A 24,013-nucleotide genomic window follows, 5' to 3' on the forward strand; every position below is an offset into this window, starting at 1 on the left:
ACATTTCTTGTACTGTTTGTTACCTCCTCCCTCATTCCCCCCTCCCCTTTTCCCTCTCCCCCCATGAGTTGTTCAATTGGTTTACACCAAATGGTTTTGCAATGGGGTTGTGATTCTTTTTCCTTACTATATAGTGAACACTTTGTCATTTGAAGCATCTTTTAGTGACGACATGTTCCATTGCATGGTTGAATTGATTTAAACAACGTTAGAGGAACATATGTGTTGCTCCCTAGGTTGTTTATCCTCTTCGGAAAGTTTTTAAATGATTTTGTAGCTCAGACTGTAACACACCTGATATTTCTTTGAGATATACAAATGGATTTCTGGAAGGAATGACATGTCAGACTTGAAACGTTAGGTTCATATTGCTAAGATACCCTCCAAGGAGGGCAATTTCTAAATTGCCCGAGTGAATTCTAGTGAACAGAACAGGCTTGTTGATACTAAAAAAAGTTTCCTACTTGATGGGTGCAGCCTACATTTCCCATGTATGTTTTGCTTTGCCTGCTGGTGAAACTGAACATTTCATGAGTTGCTTGTTATTTGCAGTTGTGTGATTTTTTTCACTCTTTAGTGTCTAGTTTTTCCACTGGGTTGTAAAAGCTATTTACATACTAAGGATATTAATTGCCTTTGCTATATTTTTTTTTACCAAGTTTGTGACATTTTATTACTAAAATTCTAGAAAGATAATACACTGTATTAATAACATGTTGATCTGTAGTTTTCTTTTAAATCTTTTATCAGTGTAAAGGTGATGATGTACAGAGGGGTTATAGTTACGTAAGTCAGGCAAAGAGTACATTTCTTTTGGGATAATGTCACCCCTTCCCTCAATCTCTCCTAGTTTTTCCCCTCCCATTCCCATCCACAAGTTTTAGAGTTCATTTTCAACATAATGTCTAATTTTGATAAATATTATTTTATATGATCCGAGGCACATAGGCATTGTGCCTTTGTGTTCTTCTCCTGAGAGTATCCATTCTCCTTTGGTCTCACTATGTGTGAATGCCTAGAGTCTTGTATAATTTATCCTATCTCAGGGTATTTTACATCTGACTTCTACATATGAGAGAAACATGTACTGTTTGTCTCTGTGAGCTTGGCTTGCCTCACTTAACGCCTTTGCTATATTTGATGCAAATATTTTCCCAGTTTGTAGATTCTGCAGTTTATTTCACTTTAAAAACCTTTCACAAAATTTTTCTTAAGAGTTTCTGCATTTGGTGTTAAAGCGTTCTGGTCCTGAGCACCTCAATATTTTCTCAGAGCACTTGTACGGTTCCCTTTATTACATTTAATCCCGCATCCCAACTGGCGTTTACTGTGTGGTCTGTTGACGTGGGGTAAGCCTTCCACAGAGCTTGTTCCACCCCTGGGAACAGAAGGAATCCTGTCTGCATGAAGTCACAGTGGAATCCACTGGAGAACACACGTGGGTCTTCTGATTAGACCCTGGTCTGTAGACTCCTGCAACACCCCATCCCCAGCTGAACTAGTTTAGACCTGTCAAAGTAGCTCTAACTGTAATCCTGACCCCCATTTGGCAATTTAGGACTAGGAGCATCTACTACTTTAATGACTCTTCACACTTCCCCCTTGTGAGAATATTATTTCAATTTTACTTACTAATTGTTCCATAACATAGAACTTGCTATATTTTTATTAAGCATAGCTCATTAGTGTTGATATATTATGCAACCAATCACCAGAAATTTTTCATCTTGCCAAAATTATATGTTTAAGTTCAGCAGTTGCTCCTCCCCCTGTAAGTTTTTAAAGTTTTTTCTCATTTTTTTCAGTAGCTAAATGTATGGTGTTTACTGAGTACCTACTTTCCTCCTTAATTTGTGCTGGTAAAATTGAATAGTAATCTTTAAATACTCTTTGCTCTTTTACTCTAGGCTTACCAATACTAGCCTCTCATTATGTGTCTGGATCAATGTAGGGGAATTTCAGCCTTTGGTTTTGCTGTTTTGAATAAAACACAACAATCTTAAGTCACTGTCACTGCGATAAGAATCCTGCCCTTTCCTTGTTGGAACTTGAGCCACAGAACTGGGTTCACCTTAATGTTTGGTTCATAACATGACCGCTTCCTTATTTTTTTATTGTCAAAGTGCAGTAAAGAGGGGTTACAGTTTCATACGTAAGACAGTGAGTACACGTCTTGTCCAGCTTGTTACCGCCCCCCCCATTCTTCCCCTGCCTCCTTTACTTTTAACAGCACGACGTTTCTGAATGCTCCGCCCCGTGTGATCCGCGCCCCTCCTCCCGCTGTTACAAGGCCAGCATCACCCCAAACTTGGGTTTCTCTTCCATTTGCTTTATGGCTTGAAAATATTGAAATGTCTCAGTTATCTATTTTAGTTCTTATCTCAATAGAAAAAAAAACACACACACACCTTGTTTGCACTGAATTCGTTGCTTCCTCATGGATGGTGACCGGTTGACTCTTCTGTGTGGACTCAGCCGAGGATATGCATGCTTCCTCGTGGTGTAGACCGAGGCTCCACAGGAGGTGCTGCTGCCCGGCCCCGCCCCCTACAGGTGACCAGTGTTACTCGAGCGTGTGCTTCCTGCCAAGCTCTTTCTGTTCCCACATCGGTCCTGAGAGGACGTCACCTAGTTTCCTTCTCTATGGACGTGGTAAGGTAGGATTGCACACCCTATATCATTACTGACTTTGTACATTTCATAGTAGGAAAACACTAGTTAGGCTACCACTGCTTTCGTTCTTTGGAGCTGTTGTGCGGTGGTCTTGACTTGGCCACGGTCACGGGTTCGTTGGCTGTGCGGTGTGATGATCTTCCCGTGCATGGTCCCTGGTGCCCAAGGCCTGAGCTTGGCAGCGCGATGTGGAGTGGCCAAGCCCCGCCCTGTAGCTCTCCACAATGACACACAGTTGCAAACTTGGCTATGTGAGTATCTGGATTTTTCATAACTTCTTGCATACTTGACATGAAATTTTGCCAACTCTGAAGGAGATTCAGAATCGTGCCACTAATAAAATCGTGTATGCTATGGATTATTCATACTTTTTGCAAAAAAAAGTTGGTAAATTATATTAAAATTTATGTATACCTATGGTTGCAGTGACATAATTGTAGCCCTTTGCTTGTCAGGATTGTTTGATCTGAAAAGGTTAAGCCAAAAATTATTCTTTTATTAAACCCAGCTTAGTTGCAGTTATTATTTGAATTATTTTTAAATTTTGTTTGTCATATATGTTCTAATTCAATTTAAATATCTTGAATTTAAGAATTAAATACCTAAGGGCCTAAGTCCCTCCCCACTATGTAACTGCTAGCGACTTCATTATATTCCTTCATCTCCCCTCCAACAATGTACTCAAATGTATCCTGGACTTAGCATCGGCTTTATAATAATGTGTACTATAATTTTCCTGGAATCATATAATACTTAAACTCGTGTCCACATAGTTATTTTTGATCCTTTTCCTGCTCTGTAGAGAGGAGCTTCCAACTGACACGCTGTGTCTTTAAACTTGATTGTGTGAGGGATGAAAATAGTGTTGATAGTTGTGATTTGTGTTTCTAATGGGTCATATACTTAACTGGTTTACAAGAGTTCTTTATATAGAAGAGAAATGAATCATTTATCATCTGCTGAAAATGCTTTCCCATTCCTCACGAATCTTTAATTTGAAAATATTTTGCTATTTAGAGTTTTATATATATAATAAAATATATAATAATATAATGGCTTCTGGATTTTCTGAACAAGTAGTTCAGAAACGCTAATACAGCTCAGGATGTTTTCTGTTCAGTCTCAGTTTTGTCCTAGTTCTTTAAGGTTTTCTTTGTTTTTATTGAATCTGAGTTAATTTTGGCATGATGAATGAGTTAATGATACTTAGGCGGCCTTCTCTATACCATTTGCTGATTAAAACAGTTGTCAGCCATTGACCTGTCTACTAACATACCAGTCCCAGATGGTTTTAAATATACTCCATGGTTTAGTACATGACACCAATGGTTGTACCTCATTATCCAATTTTCCCAGGATTTTTTTCTGTCCTTATATAATTAATTTTCCCCATGATGTCTTCATGGTTTGTCTTCCTATGCAAAGGTAAGTAACATTTTCCATTTTCTCCCATCAGTTTAATGGAGTTAAACAGAAAGTTGTGGTCTGTCTGCCTCTGGGTCTGGATTCTAACCTGCCTTCTGTCAGACTGCCCCATCAAAATAGCTGTCCCAGCACAGAAATTTCTATCTATTTTTGCCTAATGGTTACTTGTTGCTGTCACTCTATGATGTCAAGTGGTCTTTGCCGTTTTAATGTTCCTACATATTATCCTGCTAGAAACACTGATAAATTTGTGCAAACCCAACAGATTGTCACAAGGTCACAAGAACGGATAGGAAGGCTGGCTTCTCTCCCAGGAAGTTCTGTGTGACTGAGATGGTTCCGGGGAATTTTGTCCTGGTGTCCAGCACCTCACCCCCACATTCAACCCCTCATCTTCCTTTCCCTGCTGCCCACAGTTCCGTGAACTCTGACGAAAATGTATGACTTTCCTGACTCAAGAGATTGTACAGACCAGAATTTGCCCTTCTTTGGTGTGTCAGCGCGGTCATTTTGATGGCATGGTTTCTGTTTGGGCCGGAGGCCACCTCCCTAACTGCTGGTGTTGTTTAGGGGTCTCTGGTGCTTGACCCTTTCTCTACGGGGCTCGTGTGGCATAATGGAGACAGTGAGGGGTTTACAAACTACAGAACCACATGGAAGTCTCTGGCCTGCCCCTGCTTCCGAAAAATGTGTACGATCCTTCTTGTTCAAGGCAAATGCTTGCTGTTTCTATTAGGATTCCCCCCCCCCCCCCCCGCCCCCGACTTAGTACTGGAATAGTGTGAATTTCTCTTTCCCAATGGTGCAGAAAGGTCTTTGACTTCGGTTGCCAAGCGCGCCCCCTACAGGGGAGAGTTCCTCTCACAGAAGTAGGTGACGGTGGTTGCCAGCTCCATCTTTGGTTTTATCTAACCTGTGTTGTCTTTTAAATCTTTAAGTAGTTGTTCCAATTCATGTCAGTTTATGAGTACAAAACACTATCTCAGCGGTTTGATTTTTTTGCTTTGTTTTGTTTTATGGTGCTGGGGCAGAACCTAGGCCTCACACATTATTTTCATCTGCTGGTGTTGGTTCTGAGAAGCAGAATGAACGCTTGGTGTGTACGCTGACCTGCTCAGCCTGCCCTTCACCTCCTCATGTGAGGACAGATACCTGTGTATGTGGCCAAGTGTTTTTGCAAGTTGTTAATTTGCCTTATAAGTGTAAGCTCTTACTACTGCTAGTTGTAGATTTGTAATCAGATCTATCCATTTTCATTATTAGGGCTGGTTACATCACATTTATTCTAGCTCCTTCTTGACATTAAACACCCAGACATTAATCCACCCAGAAGTTGCTTTGCTGAACAGCATGAGGTAAGAATCTAATTTGGTTGCTTAAAAATGGCTGCTTTCCTCAATGCTATTTACTGAATAATTCTGCTTTCTCTACTGATTTGAAATGCCAGTTGTTAATTATTAGCTAAACAAAGACAAATCTGTTTTTTTTACTTTAATTTGTTTTATAAGATAGCTATCTTTTCTTATACCAATTCAATGTTTTAATTTTCGTAGCTTGGTACTGTTACGTCCTTGTCATTTATTTAGGAGTATTAGGATTTATATTGAATTTTATCATATTAACATATTGAGCAATCTTATTAAGAACTGGCCTTTCTGATCATTGAACTTCATAATAGATTATGCACATTTATGAAGTTTGTTCCTTGAAACAGACTATTTTATACTGTGGCTGGACGGTTTTTCTATTAAAATGTCTGACTATGATTGTGTTGTAAGTAAGCGGCTGGGCTTCTCTGCTAGGGCCAGTTGGGGGGCAAAACAGCACTGTGTAGGCTTTGGAGCCAGGCTACTGGCTGTCACCTGGAGCCACTTCCTATTTACTTCATGTCCATCTCTGCCTCAGTTTCCCCTCTGTAAGGAAAGATAACCATGTAGCTCAGACACTGGCTGGGGTTAGTGAAATAATGCAAGCCTACTCTTTGCACTCTTTTGATTTAGACTAGGCACTGTCTCCTTGAGTTTTTAAATGAGTAATGCTTGACAAGTGTTTGGCATGAGAGTGGTTCTGTTTGTTTGTTTTTTCATACTTTAAAAGCTAGCTTATTCACATTGCCAAGATTTTTGTTGTTGTTGTTCTTCGTCATGGGGCTTGAACTCAGGGCCTCAGCCCTCTCCCTGAGCTTTTTCACACTACCACTTTGAGACTCAATTGTACTTCTGATTTTCTGGTGGTTAACCAGAGATAAGAGTCTCATGGACTTTCCTGCCCTGGCTGGCTTCGAACTGCAGTCTTCAGATCTCAGCCTCGTGAGTAGCTAGGATGACAGGCGGGAGCGACCCGCACTCAGTGTGGCTGCAATTACTGAGCCCATGAACATCACAGTTGGTACTTACCTCAGCAGCGGTGGGGGAGGAAGTGGGGGACCAGCCTCTAGCAGCCTGTTACAGGTGCCCTAAAGGCACCCGAAGTGTGATATTTGTGCGTTTACTTTAATATTACTTACTACTTTTTTGGTAGCAATATAAACTTTCTTTTTCAAATAAGTTCATTTTTCCTTCTGACAACTGAATGATCATTTATATGCTATAAAATTCTTGCCCTGTATGCAATTTTTCTTTTTTTTCCTTCTTGAAATAGAGTCTCACTCTGTAACCGAAGTTGGCATGAAATTTTCTGTATGGGCCAGACTGGCCTTGAACTCATGATCCTCCTACCTCTGGTCCTGAGAACTGGGAGTATAAGCATGTACCACTACTCCTCGCCTTCAATGTACAATTCTGAGATTTCTGATTGTACAATTCTGACTTTTAAAGTTTTATTTTAAAGGTGATGTACAGAGGGATTATAGTTACATAAGTAAGGTAATGAGAACATTTCTTTTTGAACAATGTTACCCCCTCCCTCATTTTCTCCCACTCCCCCCCTACCTAGCCCGATTCTGACTTTTCATTATCCCAAATAGATGCTCAGGAGTCATAAAACAGCATCCGGTCCTCTTACTCTAGTCCCTCATAACCGCATTATACCTTTAGAGTATAAGTTTGCCTAATTTATGTAGCTCCTATGTACAATTGCACAATATGCATTTTTCTATGTCTGGCTTATATTTTTAAGGTTCATCTTTATTTTAGTGTGTAACAATACCTCATTTTTGTGGCTGATGAATACTCTATTGTATTGATAAACTGTATTTTGTTTATATAGTCATTGGCTTGACTAGACTTTTCCTGCTTTTGAGCTATTAAGAACAGTCCTGCAATGGGTATTTGTATACAAGCTTTGATGTTCATATGTTTTCAGTACTCTTTGTTATGATAGTTCCTGGGAATCATATAACTAACTCAATATTTAAAATTCTTTTAGCAATTGCTGAAATATTTCCCAATGCCACTGAACAGTTTTACATCACACCAGTAATGTATAAGGGTTCTAATTTTTGTGAGATGTTTTTATTTTTACCATTCTAATTAAATGAAGTAATATTTTGTCTTTTGACTTGCCATTCTTTGATATCAAATAACCTTTTATGTGCTACTGGCCACATGGATGTTTGTGTTGATCTTTTTTTTTTTGTAGTTCTTGGGATGGAATCGAGGGCCTTGCAGACCTCACACGTGTTGGGCAAGTAAGCCTACCGCTAAGCTAGAGCTCCTGCTTTTCCAGATAGGGCTCATTATGTAGCTCAAACTGGCCTTGAACTTCGGGATTGTAGGCAAGCACTACTACATCTGGCTTCTTTGCCCACTTTTAAAGTAGGTATTTGTCTTTATGATTGAATTACAAGAATTCTTTATATATTCTGGATTCTAGTTCCTTTATCAAATATATATAGTTCAAAAATCCTTCTCCCATTCTGTGGGTGGTGCTTTTTTGCTGATGTTCTTTGGTTCAGCTTGGTGGTAGAGTACTTGTCTAGGGCTCCAACCCAGCACTGAAGGACAGAAAAGGCCATTTAACTGAAGGGAAGACACGCCTCCCGTCACACCCACACAGAAAGCCTCCCGGTGTTCTGTGGATAGTGAAGGTTTGGGGGGGGGGTCCCCGTGAGCCGGCAGGCCGCAGGCATTGAGAGCCCAGGAGAGGTGCTGTGTGGCGTAGCTTCCTGCGTGTCAGCCTGAGCCACCTCGGTTCGCACCGGCTGCGGAGTGGGCCTTCTCCGTGTGTTCTAAAGTCACAGTAATAGCCTGTCTTTTCTGCTCGTTGTCAGATAAGCACCAGGCGTTTCTCCTTTAATCACTGGGGATTCTGTTTTTGTCGATGGGCTAGTAATGGCTCCAGTAAGATGGACGAAACATTAAGCCCTGGGATTGCGGAGCCCGTGCGGCTCCTCAGCCTGGAGCTTTGCAAAAGTGAATTACAAGTTCCCGCTTGGGCTTGAGGATGCAGTTTGGGATGGGGATGTCCAAGGCGGCAGAGACCCAGTCAAGACACCTGGGGTCAGTGGCTCGCGTCTGGAACCCCAGCTACTCGGAGGCTGAGATCTGAGGATGGAAGTTCGAAGCCACCCAGGGAAGAAAAGGCCCTGAGACTCTGATCTCCAGGAAAAAGCTGAAACTACTGACATGGCTCAGTTGATAAAACGCCAGCTGTGAGTGGAAAAGCCAAGTGAGGGCGGGGGGGCCGTGAGTTCGGCCCTGGTACTGGCACTGAGGAAAACAAGCCAGGCAGTTGAGAGCTGCAGTCGTGAGCGTGGCTCGCTTTGAGCTACACCACTCCGTTTAATGTTGGCCACGCTGGTCGTGAACTCATGGACTGAAGTGGTTTACCTCAACCACCCACGTAGCCGGGCCTGCAAGTCTGTGGCCTTGGACATCTCCTTCCCTTCTTTCCCTTCCGTCTGGGCGCGCGGTGTGCGAAGGTGCGGCTTCCACGTGATGTGTCTGCACATGCACGTGTGCACGCGTGCGTTCTACGTTCATCTGGTGATAGTGTGATTCTGTGTGATGGTTGCTCACACATTCCTTGGATGTGGTTTGGTTGCTTTTTTCCCCAACTCGAATGATGGTGTCTAGCCTCACACATTCGTTCTGATGCTGGGAGGAGAGGCGAGGGGTGGCGGCCCACCCGTCCCCGCCCCGAAGTGTGGGGAATCCCGGGGAGGCTGACCGAGCTCCCGTCCCAACGGTCCATCTGCCAGCGTCCTCCCTGCTCAGACACCGAGCAGCTTCCCTGGGGGCGTCCATGGCCCCCCCCCCATGGTCCCCGCGGCACAGGGCACAAGCCAGGAGCAGCCAGAGGCCCCGTGAGCACAGCCTCCCTCGGGACTGGGAGCTCCCGCAGGGACAGGCGGGCGGGCGTGGTCAGGGCGGGCATCGGGACGTGGCCGCTGAGGCCCCTCACCCTTTCCTCCTCCATCTTCTCTGCCTCGTGGGTGGCTCTAGTTCTGATGTGTGATTTACCCCAGTTACTCAAGTGTGCGGTGTAAAACTTTTTCAGGTGTTGGCTGCTGTTTACTTTCCGAATATTCTTCGTTTGGTCTGTGTGAGCCCGCTGCTGTTGAATGTACGCTTCCCGTCAGTGTTGAGTGGATTCGTCTTAGGTTGTGAGACAGGGTCTCTATGTAGGCCAGGCTGGCCTCAAACTCAAAATTCTGCCTCACCGTCTCAGGTGCTGGGATCACGGGCGTGAGCCCCACGTGCAGCTAGGTGTGGCTGTTTCTGTAAACACCTCGGGGAGGGGAGTTAACACATTCTCTGTCACATTCCTCGCCTGGAGTGTGGATCCTGTGTCACAGGAGGGAGATGCAGCCTCCCTTCCACCTCCAGGCCTGCCCAGCATCCTCTCTATCCCTGGCTTGACCCGCGTCCGCCATGATGGCTCCATGGAGATTCCCAACAACAACACCAAGGCCCTGGTGTGGAGTGCTTACTGCCGGAGAGTCCTCCTCTGCTGACGCGCATACCACAGACGCGTGCGTGGGGACACACGGACATTCCAGTCCAGTGAAACTGGACTGAAATACCTATGCAGGTTTTGTTCTATTTTTAACTTTCTGGGACCAGTCCTGGGATTTGAACTCAGGGGCTAGATGCTGTCCCTGAGCGCTTTGTTCAGGCTAGTGAGCTACCTCTTGAGCCACAGTGCCACTTCTGGATTTTTGGTGGTTAGTTGGAGAAAGAAGTTCATGTACTTCCCTGCCAGGGCTGGCTGAAACCACAACCCTCCCATCTCCTGAGTAGCTAGGGTTTTACCAGCATGAGCCACCAGTGCCCAGCTAGTTGTTTTTTTTAAAAAATTTTTATTTCACAACTTAGTTTAAGGGATTTTGACTTCATAAGTTAGGTCATGAGTACAATGCATCTTGATCAGTGTCACCCCTTCTATTATTTGCCCCCATTCCCCCCTCCTGGCCCTATCTTCAAGTTATGTAGTTCAGTTTTTACATATCATGAATATAATAACTATGTTTGTTCACTCTAATTCCATTCACGTGGCCCCTTTTGTCAATTCTGGGATTTGAATACAGGGCCTCAGCTTGCTAGGCGAGCTGTTCTACCTGTCTCTGAGCCACAGCACCTGTGTGGGTTTTTGCACCAGTCCTGAGATTTGAACTCAGTGCCTTGGCACTCTCTCTGAGATTTTTGCTCAAGACTAGCATTCTACCACTTGAGCCACATCTCTACATTCTGGTTTTCTTTTTTTTTGGGGGGGGGATATAGTTTACTGGATATAAGAGTCTCACAGGGGCTGCGGATATGGCGTAGTGGCAAGAGTGCTTGCCTCGTATACATGAAGCCCTGGGTTCAATTCCCCAGCACCACATATATAGAAAACAGCCAGAAGTGGCGCTGTGGCTCAAGTGGTAGAGTGCTAGCCTTGAGCAAAAAGAAGCCAGGGACAGTGCTCAGGCTCTGAGTTCAAGGCCCAGGACTGGCCAAAAAAAAGAGTCACAGACTTTCCTGCATGGGCTAGATTTGAACAGAGATCCTTAGATCTCAGCATCCTGAGCAGCTAGGATTACAGGTGTGAACCACTAGTGCCTGGCTTGTGTGGTAATTTTCAACTGCTGAATTTTGCCAGTGTACCAGTTGTTTTTTTTGTTTTTGTCAGTCTCAGGGCTTGAACTCTGGGCCTGGGTACTGTCCTTGAGCTCTTCAGCTCAAGGCTAGTGCTCTACCACTTGAGCCACAGCGCCACTCTGGTTATCTGGTGGTTAATTGGAGATGAGAGTCTCATGGACTTTCCCTCCCAGGCTGGCTTTGAACCACCATCCTCAGACCTCAGCCTCCCGAGTAGCTAGGATGACAGGCGTGAGCCAGCGCTCCCCGCACAATTTAAAGCGTTGGTGTTTTCAGCCCTTGTGACTTTGTTCCGCGTGGTCCGGATGGTTGCGGTTGGTAGTTATTTTGCCTCTGCTGAAGCGCATGTCCTTCCGGTTGAGGAAGTTGAAGGGAGTGGGTGGCACCAGCCTTCTGTCACTACAAATGGGGCAGTGACACGCCTTCTGTGTACCCAAGGCAGCCCTTGCTCTGCCGGTGCCCTCTGGAAAGTTCTAAGGGACTTTTATCAGACTAATCAGACTATTACTTTCTGTGCGACCCTGCTGACACCACTTCCCACTTTTTTGCTCATTTGCTGGGTGCAGAGGGTGCCGGAGTGTCGTCACTGACGCGTGGAATTAACCCTTTGCTCATCTTACAGAGTGTGTTTGGCCCCTCATTTCCAGGGCTCCTAAGGCCTGGGCTTTGTGGCTTTGTCTTCAGGTTGGGACGTAGATGGCCGTGGTGTCTCCCCGATCTGCTGCAGTAAGTAGCCGTCTGCTCCCCACTGGGGGCGGAGCCTGGGGACCGGAGAGGGAGGTCTGTGGGCGCCTAGCGGTGCCCAGAACTCAAGCCTTTGGGGAGGGGGGGGTGTGGGGGAGAGAGGGAGAGAGAGAGGGAGAGAATGAGAGAGGAAGGAGAGAGGGAGAGAGAGAGGGAGAATGGGAGGAGAGCTGGGCTGTGGGCTCCGCTGACTCCTTGGCAGGTGACAGCCTGGCATCTCCTTTCTCGTGGACGGGGCGGGGCCGGGCCGTGGCCGCCGAGCTCCCTGGTGCTCGTGGGAGGAACCCCGGCCCTCCTCCCCCCCCCACCCCACCCCCGGCTCGTGGGGTGCTCTGGGACCCACCTTGGGCCTTGTGCGCTTCTGACTTGGAGGGCGGGGCCGGGAAGGAGGGCGGCGAGGGCGGCCCAGCCCAGCGCCCGGAGCTGCGGGCCGGCGGGTCCGTCCGTCCGTCTGTCTGTGCGGCGGGCCGGCCCGCGTGCTCCCGGCTGCGGGGACCGGGGCTGTGCGTGGGGGTGCAGCAGCGAGCCCCGCGGGTGTCGGTCAGAGCCCGGGGCGCCCGAGAGCCCTTCTGGAAATGTCTGTCGACCAGCGGGACGGTGGCCGTGGCGCGTTCGTGATGTGCGTGTCCCGCGCCCCCGGGTGGGGCCGGCCGGCTGCGGGCGGGGCGGGCGTGGAGCCGTCGCGGGTGTTTCTTTTCCTGACCGCGGCCCACGGCCGCGCTCAGGTTTTGCTTTTCACCTTCCCTCCCGTCTGTGCGAGCGAGCGAGCGCGAGCAGGAAAAAGCAAAAGGCGCTGGCGGCGGCGCGCCCGCACCGGGCCGGGGTTCGAGTCCCCGCGGCGCCCGCTTCCTTCCTGCTCAGCTCCGGGCCTCCCTTCCCCGCCCACCCCAGGAGGGGACGCGGGCGGGTGGCGGGGCGCTGCCAGGCCCTGTCCCCTCCCCCGCCCCCCGGGCTCGCTGGGTCCTAACCCCTGTGACGCCCCCTTCCCGGCCTCGGGGCCCCCAGTCCACCCTGTGACGCCCCCTTCCCGGGCCCAGTCCACCCTGTGACGCCCCCTTCCCGGCCTCGGGGCCCCCAGTCCACCCTGTGACGCCCCCTTCCCGGCCTCGGGGCCCCCAGTCCACCCTGTGACGCCCCCTTCCCGGCCTCGGGGCCCCCAGTCCACCCTGTGACGCCCCCTTCCCGGCCTCGGGGCCCAGTCCACCCTGTGACGCCCCCTTCCCGGCCTCGGGGCCCCCAGTCCACCCTGTGACGCCCCCTTCCCGGCCTCGGGGCCCCCAGTCCACCCTGTGACGCCCCCTTCCCGGCCTCGGGGCCCCCAGTCCACCCTGTGACGCCCCCTTCCCGGCCTCGGGGCCCAGTCCACCCTGTGACGCCCCCTTCCCGGCCTCGGGGCCCCCAGTCCACCCTGTGACGCCCCCTTCCCGGCCTCGGGGCCCCCAGTCCACCCTGTGTCTCCGCACCGCTGGCTCCGATCGCCTCTATTTCAGCTCGGCCCCCGCTGTCCGCGCGGTGTTCGATTCCCCGGGCCGGGAGCCGGGTGGCACCCTTCGCACTCGGTTCTGACCTGCGGGAGGGGAGGCCTCATCAGCCATCCCTGTACCCAGGTTTCCAGGACCCCCTCCCGGGGCGCAGGGAGCTTGCTAGCCCGCCCGGGACTCAGGCAGGCACTTGGCTCAGATGCACAGATAGAAGCATCTGGAAGAGACGCTTGGAGGAGCATGCTTAGCTGCTGGGCCGTCTTTGGCTCAGCCAACCAGGAGCCCTCGGAACTCAGCCCTGTCCTGCCAGCCGGTGGATGCGACTCCGTGGTAAGAACCTGGGTTCCAACCCCAGGGCTGACAAAAAGAACCCAGTCTTTCTGGTTTTATGGCAGCTTCATTATTCTGGTATCACGGATGGAATCACTGGCCGATACATGACCGTTTTCCCTTCCTGCCCCCAAAGGTGGGAGTGGGGGGGGGGATTAAAATCCCAGCCTCTCACGGTGCAGTGGATTCTGCCGGGAACCTGAAGCCCCTCTGAGGTTACCTAGCTTTATCTAGCTTTCCACTTCCCGCACCTAGTCATCGCATGTCATTGTGAAACCATAGTAATAATTTTGACTGGTACTCAGAAAAATGTGTGATGGAGTAGCTAGAGATAGGACGCACGCTTGTAATACCTGCACCAGGGAGGAAAGAGGCAGGAGAAATCTGAGTTCCAGGCAAACTTGAGTTTCATAGAAAGACCCTGTCTCAAAAACCTAAACAACAAAAAAAAAGCTGAGTGTCCAGTGGCTCACGCCTGCCATCCTAGCTGCCCTAGAGGCTGAGATCTGAGGATTATGGTTTGAAGGTAGCCCAGCAGGAAAGTCTGTGAGACTCTTATCTCCAGTAACCAGGAAAAAACAAACAGGAACTGTGGCTCAAGTGGTAGTGTGCCAACCTTGGGAAAGAAAGCTAAGGGACAGCACCCAGGACCTGAGTGAAAGCCCCAGTTAAAGCACACACATGCACACACTATAATTAATTTAAAAAAATAACTTGGGGCATCGGTGGCTCCTGTATATAATGCTACCTACTCAGGAGGCTGACATCTGAAGACCATTAGCTGAGGCAAGAAAGTCTGAGAGACTCTTATATCCAATTAGTAACAACAACAACAACAACAAGTCAGGAATGGAGCTATGACTCCAGTGGAAGAGTGTTAGCCTGAGCAAAAAAATAGCTCAGAGACAAAGCCCAGGTCCTGACCTCAAGCCCCAGGACAGCACCGAAAATAAAATAAAAAGATGAAGCTTTCTACACTTCACATTGAATGCATATAAAGTAACTGATGCACTAAGGACATTGCTTCTACACTAGAAAGACAGTCAACCAACTGGGAAAAGATATTTCCCAGCAATGCAACAGACAAAGCCTGATATCCATCATGTACAGGGAGCTGAAGAAACTAACCTCTTCCAAACCTAGTAAACCAGTCACTCCATGGGCAAAGGAACTAAACAGACACTTCTCAGAAGAAGAAATAAAAATGGCAAAGAAGGGGCTGAGGATATGGCCTAGTGGCAAGAGTGCCTGCCTCATATACATGAGGCCCTGGGTTCGATTCCCCAGCACCACATATACAGAAAATGGCCAGAAGTGGCGCTGTGGCTCAAGTGGCAGAGTGCTAGCCTTGAGCAAAAAGAAGCCAGGGACAGTGCTCAGGCCCTGAGTCCAAGCCCCAGGACTGGCCAAAAAAAAACAAAACAAAACAAAAATGGCAAAGAAACACGTAAAGAAGGAAATGCAAATAAACACAACACTGAGATACCACCTTACCCCAGTTAGAATGGCCTGTATTCTGAACTCAGACAATAAATTCTGGGGGGGATGCAGAGAAAGAGAAACCCTAATACACTGCTGGTGGGAGTGTAAACGAGTGCCACCACTCTGGGAAGCAGTCTGGAGATTCCTCAAAGAACTAAACATAGACCTTAGACCTTCCCTATAACCTAGCCATATCACTCCTAGGCATCTATCCCGAACAACAGGAACCAGGATAGGACAAGGACACCTGTACCTCCATGTTCACTGCTGCACTGTTCACAATAACCTAGATATGGAAACAACCCAGATGCCCACTACAGAGGAATGGATCCAAAAAATGTGGTATCTATATACAAAGGAATTTTACAGTGCCATTAGTGTTAGGTCCTCTCCCTGAGGGCTCCATGTAGCTGCCCCCACCTCATTAAGTCTCCACCCAGTTACCTGGGTAACCTGCAGACCTGGAGGCAGTTACCTCCCCTTTCCCTGAGGTCACCTCCTAATCCACCTGGCCACACCCCTTGCCCCTGCCCTAGATTTAAGGCAGGCCTGGGTGGGGGTCTCTCTCTCTCCCTTCTCTCCGGCCATGGATCATCTTGGCCACAGGCCAGTAGTTCGGTAATAAACTTTCTCTCCTGCCTGAATACCGCGTGGCGGTCTCCTTTACCGGCTACCTACTTTAAAAACCTAACAATTAGGGAGGATAAAATAATGGCATTCACTGGGAAATGGATGGAATTACAACAAATGTTGAGAGAGATAAGCCAAGAACAGAAAGACAAAAGGCGAATGGTCTCCCTGATGTGTGGATGTTAGGGTCTGGGAAGGTGGCCTACTGGTAGAGTGCTTGCCTACCATGCACACGCATCAAGCCCTGTGTTCGATTCCTAAGCACCACATACACAGAAAAAGCCAGAAGTAGCACTGTGGCTGAAGAGGTAGAGTGCTAGCCTTGAGCAAAAAGAAGCCAGGGACAGTGCTGGGTCCTGAGTCCCAAGTTGACAAAAAGAAAAGAAAAGAAATGAGATAGAACAAAGTAAACCGGACTCAAGATACCAAAATACAATAAAAACAAAAGAAGACAGCCTTGGGAGAAAAGCACCAAACAGCAAGACCCAAGCACCTCTTAGAACCCCAGAGATAGGGAAAGAAAGGGCCTCATCTGAAAATGTCCTATTATTTTTAGATGACTCTAAAAGAACAGTGCCTAGGCCCTGAGTTCAAACACCCGGACTGGCAAAAAAAAAAAAAAAAAAAGCCAAGCAAAAGCACAAAATCCTTATTCAAGTGCCAACTGGTACCAGCACAAACAACAAGAAGCACGAAGAATAGACACAGATGCTAGGCGCCAATGGCCCCAGCCTGTCATCCTAGCTACTTGGGGGGCTGAGACCAGGAAGGTCCACATTTGAGGCCAGCTCCAGGCATACACACAAGACGTCTTTTCTCAACTAATAGCTGGGTATAGTGGCACCGGCCTGTCACACTAGCTTTGTGGGCAGCAGATCCCAAGGAGCACAGTGACAGGCTAGCCTAGGCAGAAAAGTCTCAGCAGAAGACGCTGAGCCCGGTGGCGCATGCTTGTCACCTCTGCTACTTCAGGAAGCATAGAACAAGATGACACGGTCCCAGCATGCATCTGGACGGGAATGGAGGGCCTGTCTCAAAAACCACCTGTGCAATCCAGGCCTGGGTGGGTGGCCACCGGGGAGGCTAAGGTTTGCGAGACACCATCGTGACTAGTGGCTGTCCGTGACCCAGGGAAACACAAATTGGGGGCTCTCAGGCAGGGCTGGCCCAAGCGTAAAGCGAGACTACACTCCCGAAACTGAACACCGCGCAGAAGGGGCGGGCAGGGCGGTCCCTGCGGTGGAGGGCCTGTGTCCGCCTCGCTCACACACCTGAGAAGGTGCTGCCCAGGGCCCAGCTGCACCACCCCATCGCCTCGACAGGGGGCAGTGTGCGCCCCCGGGGCCGCCCTGGGACCCGCAGCTCGGGCTCTGCCAGCTCCACATGCCGGTGTAGGAGCCGGAGAGAGGCCTCTGCCTCCGCCTGTGGCAGGCCTGGCTCTTCCTCTGGCCCACACTCTGGTTCTGAGCCCCCAGTCTTCCTCTTGCATCACCATCTAGAAATGAGGATCTCGCTCCTACGGCTACCGCCCTGCCGGCAACCTTCTAAGTTATCCACCAACTCATCCTTCCGGATCTACTTCTAGTCCTGCTGCTCTCAGCCGCCCCCTCCGCCGCCGCGGGCTCCTTGACGCGGGTTCTGCACGTCCGTGGTGCGTCAGAGCTATTTATAGACATGCGCGAGTTCCTGCAAGGAAGCAGGCTCCAGAAGCATGCTGGTTCAGGCCCAGAAAACGCCGGACCTCGTGTGTGTGTGTGTGTGTGTGTATGTGTGTGTGTGTGTACGTGTGTGTATGTATTTACTGTTTTGCTTCATATTTTTCATTGTGTGTAAAATTTATCTATGTCAAAAGGTTATAAACAGGCAGGCGCCAGTGGCTCAGGCCTGTAATCCTAGCTACTCACTATTCAAAGCCAGCCAAGGCAGGAAAAGTCCGTGAAACTCTCATCTCCCATTAACTACAAAAAGCTTGAAGTGGGCTGGGAAGGTGGCTTAGTGGCAGAGCGCTTGCCTAGCATGCACGAAACCCTGGGTTCAATTCCACAGCACCACATACACAGAAAAAGCCGGAAGTGGCGCTGTGACTTAAGTGGTAGTGTGCTAGTCCTGAGCAAAAGAAAAGCTCAGGGACAGTGCCCGGGCCCTGAGATCAAGCCCCAGAACCAGCAAGAAAAGAAAAAGGAGAAAGAAAGAAAAAAAAAAAAAAACAAGTGCATGAAGACGGGAATTCAAACCTCAGTACAGGCGCAGACACACACAAACATGGTGTGAATTTGCTGCCACACTGGTCCTTAAATCTTGCCGCTGTGGGCTTGTTTGTTAGCTCAACTGCCTCCTCTCTCCTAGCTCAGCATGCTCCTTCGCTAGGCAAACACTAGGCCCCTTCAGTTAAAGGCAGTAAAGGATCAGCCTCTGCCCCGCTTTACCTTGGGCTGGAACTCCTACCGGGCAATTCTAACCATACAAGGCAGCGAGATCCCCTAAAGAGGCCTTCAGCTCCAGGCAGATGCAAGACCCTTTGTCTACTATTTGGGCCACAGCCATGAATCCTTGCCCACACGTCTCTGCCTCCTAATCCTGACAGGCCATCCATACAGCTCACCCGAGACACCAGCGGGCACTTCTTCTCTCTGGTGAGAAGGAGTCTTGCAGGTCCCTTTCTTTTTGTTCTACATGGTTCTCTGGAAAAGCCTAATAAACTCTAATGTGGTTTATTTACTGTCTCTGGGCCTCGATTTCTCATCTGTAAGATGGGCAGGTGATACAATGAAGCAGATGGCGTCAATGCATGGCAGGGTCTGAGCACAGAAAGAACTAGCAGGCACGATGATATGTTACTTGCCTGTGGTTTTGTCTCCTAGAGGGAGGAGGAGTTTCATCGATATAGGAGTGACATGGCCAGGCCTTTAACCTAGGGTCCCAGGTTGAGGTTGTAGCTCAATATTAGACTGCTTGCCTAGCATGCATGAGGCCCTGGGTTCCATTCCCAGCACCACAAAAGAGCAAGAATAATGTTTAGGCATACTAACAGGATCATGGGATGGTGGAAGTAGAATAGCCCAGAGGGGGCTCCTGAGATAGATAGCTGGAGGGGAATAGAGGAATCCCTAGGGAGAATGGGAGTGGGGCGGGGGGGAACTCTGTGAAGTGCTCAGGGCCTAGAGGCAGGTGGTAGAACAAGAATCATCCCCGTAGGAGCCCTGGTTCTCGGAGCCCCTTGCCTGGTTGAACAAGCCAGGCGACCTGGCCCTCTACCTCGCGGGACCAGTCCTTGTTAGGCCAACGTCGGTGCTGATCTAGTAAAGACACAAAGCAAACGGAGGGCATGGCTCAAGTTGTACAGCACCTGTCTGGCCAGGGTAAAGCCCTGACTTGCAAACTTGGGTCTGGTCAGAGCCCCCGTCCAGCCCAGAGGGGTAGTGACTCCTGGAATGAGTTATCTAATTTAGCAGAAAGATGCTAAAGCCCCCCGGGGGGCCAGGTTAGTAACCAAAGCCAAGGCTCTGAAATTCCTTGAGTACCCTGGAAAACAGAAAGTTTGCTTTCAGAAGAAAGGCGGGCCAGTGGAAAATGGCTGCCATCTACTTTTTGCCTCTGGAAAAATACTTCAAGTCCACAGACTTCGGAGGAGGTCAGAGAGGAGGGCGGTTCCTATGGCAACGCCTTTGGCAGCCTGCCTAACACCTCCAGCTCAGCACAGCAGGTTCCAGCCCAGCAACGGCACTGACCAATCCCCTGCCAGCTCCCAGTGGCGAGAGGCCGGTGGCAGCCAATGGGGAGGCCTGGAGCTGGGGCTGCAGTCCCCGCCGTCAGGCTGGAATGACAAGAAGAGCGAGACACGTGACTGTTTCCATGGTGACCTCCCTTAGCAACCGCAGCTGGTCCTGTGGAGGAGCTTTGGAAAATTCCACCCAGACTCTGGCCTATTTATTATTATTTTTTTCCCCAACCTTCTTTGCCTCGTTCTCTTTCTGTACCAAGACAGGGATGAAATCACCTAGAAAGCTTAACCCCTTCTTGAGACTTGCCTAGCTCTGGGGATGGAGGAGGGGTTGCTGCAGTGGTCCCCGCTTGGTCTAGAAAGGGAAGGGAAGGTGGCCAGAGCCAGGAGTGACAGCCGCCACTTCATGGGCCTGGAACTTTAGGCCACGGGGCTCCTGCAGTCCTCCCCGCTGTCTGTGACGCAGTGAGGCCCGGCTGACCCAGAGGATGAAGCCCAGGCCGCGCCGGGAGCCAGGCTGGCGGGAAGGGCGGCAGACCTGCACCCCTCACCCCCACTTCCCCGGACATTCCTCTGGCACACGTTATGACCATGTAAGGCAACAAGATCCCCTTACAAGTGACCTCCAGGGTCGGGGCAGCTGCGGGACGCCCTGGACGGCAGCCATCAATCACAGCCCGACATGGCGAAGGCGTCCACACCGAGGTCCCCGCCTCCAAGACCTCCTAGGTTCTACACGTCGCCCCCTTTGCCGGCAACAAACCTCTCCTTTGTTCTCTTGTACCTGGATGTCCGTGTGGCACATATTCTAACAGTGTAGACGGAGGCAACCTTTGGGCTGAGTGGGGGGATGGGAGGATCTGGCCTTGGGACCCCCTGAGTCCCCAGGTCTGAGCAGGGGGGCGCTGGGGGCTGCGGCCAGGCAGCTCCCCGGGAACGCTGGGGCTCTGGCTGGGGCAGGAGCGGGGACAGCCCCGCCACCGCCCCATCTGGCTCCTGCTGCCCATGGCACTGGCGTGGGGTTCGGGACCCAGGGCGAGCCCCAGGGCACGCAGGGGTGACTGTGCCGTAGGGTCCACGCGGAGGCCGAGTCACGGAGGCAGGACTTAGAGGAGCATGAGGACTGCGTCCCAGGCTGTTAAGGGACGGTGACAAACCAGCAAAAAAGCCATGTGCCATCACTCCAGATAACAACAAATGAGTCACCAAGCGAAGGGGTGAAGTCAGGAGTGCAGTCACCAGATGCCAGGGCCTCGGGGACCGAGTGTTCAGTGGGAAGGCTTTCTGGAGGAGAATTGGGTTGTGTGTGAGTGTGTGTGAGTGTGTGTGTGTGAGTGTGTGTGTGTGTGCGCGCGCACTTGTCCCGGGGGTGGGGGGAAGGCAGATGAACATGGAGAGTAACTAGTGGGGTTGGGGGATTTAGTTCAGTGGAAGAGCAAGGCTCTTAGCAGCAAAAGAAGAGGAGGAGGGAGAGGGGGAGAAACAGAGAGGAAGGAAAGAAAGAAGGAGGGAGGGAGGGAGGAAGGAAGGGAGGGAGGGAAGGAGAGATAGGGAGGGAAGGAGGGAGGGAAGAAGGAAGGAAGGAAGGAAGGAAGGGTAGTTAGGGCTCTGAGGATGGCAGGGGTGGCAGCTGAGGGAGGGGGGCCTCTCCTTCAGGGTGGGACCGTTGGTGACAGAAGATGGGGGGAAGAGGAAGGGGGACCTTTTGTGATCTAGGCTGCCTCTAGCCCGGGTTCTCAGCTGAAGGCTGAATTTCAATGCAGAAATTTCCATTGTCTGGAAATTTCCACAGGGCTCCGTTTCCAGAGTTCCGTTGTCAGCTCCCCCTTCCTCTTTCGTGGGGGGTCCGGGAGGGGGGGCGGCTCGGTGGCCTGGGTCTTTCCCAAGCTCCCTGTGGGTGGCTCTCCCCCCCCCACCCCCGGGGCTGGAGCAGAGCTGAAGGCGCTCAATACTGGGAGCTTGGCACTTCTGGGGCTCAGCAATCACCTTGAGAGGGGGGCATGGAAGATTCTGTATAGCTCTGGAGGTTTCCACGTGGAGGAGGGACGCCCACAGGGAGAGAGGCGCGGGGAACTCAGCCGTGGAGCTGTGCAGCGTGCATGGGTAGGGACACGACACTGGTCTGGAATAATCTGGAAGGGGCCCTGGCCCCAGGGCATCTTGTCTCCAGCTTCAGGCTCCCCAGTGGCTCCTTTTCTCCCCCTCAATCAGACACTGCAGAGGAGCAGCCGGAGGCCAGAGACACTCCGGGGCTGAGGGAGCCATGGGGCCAAACATACAAGCATCCTGGAAAAGCATCGGCTGCGCACGGGGGGGGGTGGGGGGGGGGCACCCACAGGTGACAGCTAAGGGCCTGGAGAGCCGAGCTGAGCCTGGGGGCGGGGCCCGGGCGTGAGAGCCCAGCCTTCTGCCTCATCCCCTCCTGGGGGGCAGGGAAGGGCCGGGTCTCCCCACCCCTCATTCCAAGCCCCTGCTGCCTCTGGCTGGGATTATAACTGTGCACTCCGGAGCCCCTCCTTCCCTCCCTCCCTCCCTCCCTCCCTCCCTCCCTCCCTCCCTCCCTCCCTCCCTCCGTCTGCCTCTCCCACCTCTGCCATCTGACCAAGGGCAGCCAGACACACCTTTCCCAAGCCAGGCCTCCCCCCGGATGGGCCAGCACGTCCATCCCTGCTCTCCATTCCCTGGCTTCCCTGCTCCCAGCGACCCGGCAGCCAGGGCCAACCACACCAGCCCTGTACTGCTCTCAAGAGAACCGGCCTTGCCAATCCCGGAGGGTGGGGGGCCATGCTCCCCCTCCTGTCCAAACGCCTCCACCCCACCGCCCAGTAAAGCCTGCTCATCTTTTAGTCATCTCTGTGGGAGCTTCAGGCTAAAATCGTCTCCCCTGTACATTGCCTGTGCTGATGGCACTTTGTAGTCCCGTGTTCATCTCTGCTTACCTCTTTGTGTGTGTGTGTACCTATTACTGAGGCTTGAACGGCTCTCGTGCTCTCACTTGGCTTTTTTGCTCAAGGCTGGTGCTCTGCCATTTGGGCCACGAGTTCAGTACTTTGCTGACTAAATGGGGATGAAGAGTCAGTCTCATGGACTTCCCTGCCCGGTCTGGCTTTGAACCACAATCCTCCTCCCATCTCAGCCTCCTGAGTAGCTAGGATTACAGGCGTGAGCCACCCACGTCCCAGATCTTGCTAACCTTTTGTTCAGGGTTGGCCCTCGAGTGTAACCCTTCTGAATAGCCAGGCTTACAGGCTTGTGCCGCCGTTCCCAGCCAGAGGTGACTTTATGAGTTAAAGCTGTATCTACTGTAATCAAGGGAGTAGATTAGAATTGTAGAATTTCAGGATTGGGAGGAAAGTGTCCGGTTTTCTCAGGCAACTTCTCTGTGAGGAAGAAAGGCCCGGAATGCCTGCAATCCCAGCTTCTCAGGAGGCCCAGTTCTGAGATGGCAGAAAAGTCCCTGAGCCTCTTACAAGAGCTCCAGTTAACTACCAGAAAACCAGAACGGCGCTGTGGCGCAAAGAGGAAGAACAGTAGCCTTGAGCAAAAAGCTCAGGGACAGCGCTCAGGCCCTGAGTTCAAGCCCCACGACCGCCACCACCTTGCTGTGATGCGTGTGTCCCCCAGCTCCTGCTGGCCTCCCTGCGGGAGTGGGAACGGGCTGCGGGTGAGCTTCCGAGGCCCCGCCGCACCCCGAACCCTGCCCAGCTCTGCGCCACTGGTTCTGGAGAAGGCTGGTCAGGCAGCGCGGTGCCGCCTTTACCTGAACCCCCCAGGCTAGGGGCCGGGACGCCCCGCGTGGTGTGTGGCCACAGGTGTGCGGGAGGAAGCGTGGGCACGCCGCGGCTGCGAGGTGTGGCATGTTAACAAGCGTCGTGCTGCACCCACGCAAACATCCGCCCAGGACCAGGTGACTGCACACGTCAGGGAAACCAGAACGAGGACGCCACCCGCTTAGCAGCCTGGAGGTTCCCTCAGACTATTCCAGAAACTCCAGTCAGCAGGCTGGCCCAGAGGTGGCTAGCCTGAGGCCCCACCCGGGACTGCCCACGCACCTCTCCCAGTGACTCACACCCCACGAGTGACCGCGAGGCCTGGGCCGGGCTGGGCTTCCTGTATGGGTGATAGCTCACCCCGAGCCTCGCGGGACCCCGTCCGGACTCGGGGGGCTGCAGGCCCTTTGGGGAAGCTCTTGAGAGAGGAGAGCGGTTCCCGGCCTGCCGTCCTGCTGCGGGGTCCCTGTGGGCGTGGCTGGCCTGCGTGGTCTCCTAGCTTCGTGTTCTTTCTCCCTGACACCCCCACTACTTTCTCAGCCACAGAACAAGCTGCTGAAAACCTCCCACGGGAGCGAGCTCATTGTGCACCGTCTGTGTGTGGGCACCGCAGGCCCAGCACCCCTGTAATCCCCGAGGATTGAGGGGTGGGCGGGCACTCCAAGCTCCTGGTTACCAGGCAATGAGGGGGCCCACCCAGGCGACTAGCTACCACACAGGCCCACCCACAGACCT

General features: G+C 51.1%; 2 long non-coding RNA genes across 2 annotated transcripts; one reads left to right on the top strand and one right to left on the bottom strand.

Moving 5' to 3' along the window:
• Positions 1 to 998: 998 nt before the first annotated feature.
• LOC125362226 lies at positions 999 to 22,345 on the top strand. Its single transcript, XR_007213043.1, has 3 exons — positions 999 to 3,471; positions 16,901 to 16,905; positions 22,335 to 22,345. It is a non-coding gene; the product is annotated as an uncharacterized LOC125362226 (long non-coding RNA).
• On the bottom strand, positions 5,103 to 11,007 carry LOC125362227. Its single transcript, XR_007213044.1, has 3 exons — positions 10,997 to 11,007; positions 7,324 to 7,328; positions 5,103 to 5,231 (listed from the first exon to the last, which is right to left on the bottom strand). It is a non-coding gene; the product is annotated as an uncharacterized LOC125362227 (long non-coding RNA).
• Positions 22,346 to 24,013: the final 1,668 nt, after the last annotated feature.

Source organism: Perognathus longimembris, chromosome 13 (genome assembly GCF_023159225.1).
Source record: "Perognathus longimembris pacificus isolate PPM17 chromosome 13, ASM2315922v1, whole genome shotgun sequence".
Lineage (NCBI taxonomy): Eukaryota > Metazoa > Chordata > Mammalia > Rodentia > Heteromyidae > Perognathus > Perognathus longimembris.